Source organism: Opisthorchis viverrini (assembly GCF_000715545.1).
Source record: "Opisthorchis viverrini unplaced genomic scaffold opera_v5_4, whole genome shotgun sequence".
NCBI classification, from domain to species: domain Eukaryota; kingdom Metazoa; phylum Platyhelminthes; class Trematoda; order Opisthorchiida; family Opisthorchiidae; genus Opisthorchis; species Opisthorchis viverrini.
In genome coordinates this window covers 3,192,344-3,195,255 of record NW_008751660.1, presented here as the reverse complement: position 1 = coordinate 3,195,255, position 2,912 = coordinate 3,192,344, and the positions used below count along the sequence as shown (strand labels likewise).

Sequence of the window (2,912 nt, the reverse complement as noted above, 5' to 3'; positions counted from 1 at the left end):
AAAGTATCAACAACCGCTCTTCCGTCACACCGAAACTTCACCATTTGTTGCGATTTGTCGTAAAAACTGTCTCCTATGCACTTTATTAAACTAACCACATGGATACAGTCAAGCGGTGAGGATAGTCTCACTAGCGTACCCTTGGTGTATGGTCCATTACTGGTACTTTATACTGAACTGACCAACATTCGATGCCCTCGACAGTCGATATCATTTTATGGGTCGACATCCATTCCCGGCTTCTCTTTCTACAAGAGATTACAGTGGGTGACTGGGAAATTTGGTTATACTGAGGTATTTCCTATACATTTATGAAGATACGACAATGTTCCGAAAACCCAATCAAGCTCTTGCCAGCGTGCTGGCAGTGGAAAGTGATCGAGTAGGAATAGGGCCATGGTGAACTGATTGCTTCTGGAAAGTAACAGGTGGGTCACTCCCGGAAATGCAATAGACGCCTATCCGCAAAAGAGAACACATGCTACGAAAATAGTCACATGGATATACTATTGTATATCATAGTATTTAGCCGCAGAACACTGAGATGGTACATGTTCAGTCCCACAGCTACAACTATATGGTGTATCTTCGAATTTAGAAAAGGTCTAATTCGTAAAAAGTAAGGCGCAAACACTGTATTGGTTTTCACGTTCAGTATTCTCTATGCCAGAGGTTGACTGACTGGAACGTTAAACTGGGCATTTACATACTGTGACTTGGTACATTTCATCTATACAGAATGTTACTGTTTCCATAATCGCACAGAAGCACGAGTGTGTTGAATCATTAACTCATGTAACAAGAGGCTGGCGATTGACAGCATGTGAAGAATAAGGTGATACACAGAGAGAGGATAGCAAAGGTGGAGATACAAGCTACAGCACTGAAATCAGCATGGGTCAACAAAACAACGAAACCCACAATCCAATAGAAAACGTTGTTTACTGAATTCACGACTTGAATTCCGGAGTTGCGTATAGCGACCTCAACCACTAACATAAATAAGGTTAACTTCGTTGTGCATCCACTATCATGATTGTGGATGCAAGAGTTTGTAAAAAAAAACAACTCGGGTTGTTCAGTTCGAAGAAACAGGTTTGAACTTAGACGAGTTTTGTGCTTTTAACATATTTAATACTAGGATGAACCAAAACAGCTAAAATTTGTAACGAGTAAGGTCACCAATTCTTTTCAAAATGTAACATGAATGGTGTTTTCTGGATACACCCGCATGCGGCTAAGGACTGATTCCTGTACGTCATCAACTCTACAGTTTCCGCTGTTTCTACGCGACAGCAGATCCTTATTCTGCTGCGTCTCTCCGGTTGCAGATGCTTTCTTATCGATCCCCGGTTATGGGAGTTGAGTGTTACACTTACATAGAATACAGGAATAAAGTGAGGAAAGGAAAAAAAATGACAGGGGACTTTTGTGTTGTCCCACTGTAGCTGTTTTGAAATAGCACAACTTCCTCGGACACTAGCAGAAAATGGTTAAATTGATGGGACTTTACTATTTTCATTCGGGAATAGTTGAGACCTCAGAAATCTTTGTACAACCAATTTCCAAGCAAGTGTACAGAGAACGAGAACAATCTGAGATTCACTAATAGAATATCTTTAACGCCAGCTGACAGATTAAACAATTTCCGAACAACACATGTCTGAGAGGTACGTGCTGGAAGCATCAAGTGAAACAGTTCGTGGATATAGGGGTTTACAGCCATAGGTTGGTCTGCCAGAAAAGACAACTGAACAGTGAATGGAGAATAGTAGTGAAAACAACATCTCCATTGATGATAACTACAACGGTACTGTCCACTATTACATCGAGTGCCCCACAACTTCTGACGTTGATTAGTGAACACGAATACGATTGCAGTATTAAAATGTGCATGAAATATCAGCGTAAAACGTGTTCGTTATTCCGGAGACCCATTCAGAATACTGCAATGGAGTCAAATTTCATGTGCTGCTGCTAATAAGGAAGGAACGCAGCCTCCGTCTGCCAGCCTAGCCAGACAAACATTTCTTTACAGGGAACACAACATCACCAGTGTGTGCAGTTGTAAACCTGTATGGATCACATAAGCTTTCACCAAACGAGAATTCCATGAAGGGCAAAAAGCGTGAAATCTGCTATCCGCACTGAAGTCAGGACCCGTAAAAGTTTGAGGTGAATGCAATTCGGGAATTCAACCCTGTCACGTTAATACAATTTATCATTCCTTTAAACCGGATCCACAGAGCCGCTCAAGCTTATAACTGAACTTGAGAACGGAATATTTGGAGGCGCTTTATGTGCACAAGTTATCCTGGTCCCGATTTACACATGGATTTATCTTATGCTTCACAAAAATATGATCTTCCGCTCCAAAACCGAAAATGCACCCTGACCTAATATCATCCCAAGCTCGCGAAAAAATACAAGACGCAAAAACAGTATGCATAATTTCCATAAATGAAACTAATCACAAGGTTGCTGAAGGCTCTCCGATAGCCCACGATCAGTCTCGCCCTTCTTGAGGCTTATCGGGTAGAAAAAGAAAAGAAAGCGTTCAACTGTAGCACCCTTCCGGTGCCCAGCTGCCATTCCACCCGAAGAAAGCACGAGGGCTGGGATAATGCCAGGTTGCCCAAGCCTAGACAGGAGAAGTCGAGAGGCGGAGGTCGGATTCGAACCACGGACCTTCCGGTCGGTAAATTGGCGCTCTAACCACTTAGGCCATCTTATCAGGTAGGCGCAATCCCCGAGTTTCGTCAAGCCTATGTTTTACTTGAACCCAAATCGGACCGATACAGAGCAACCCTAGGTTGTTCTAAAAACCCCGCCAACTGTTAGAAACGTTTCATCATCATCATCATCATCAGCATAACATCAGTGTTCAACACCGATGCCCCACTGCCGTACAA

The 2,912-nt window shown here is 42.7% G+C and overlaps 1 protein-coding gene across 1 annotated transcript in view; it reads right to left on the bottom strand.

Moving 5' to 3' along the window:
• T265_12547 (hypothetical protein) overlaps window positions 1-2,912 on the bottom strand; it is a gene marked incomplete at both ends in the record, with an annotated part of 43,767 nt that overhangs the window by 23,649 nt on the left and 17,206 nt on the right. The gene's annotated exons all lie outside the window — the stretch shown is intronic.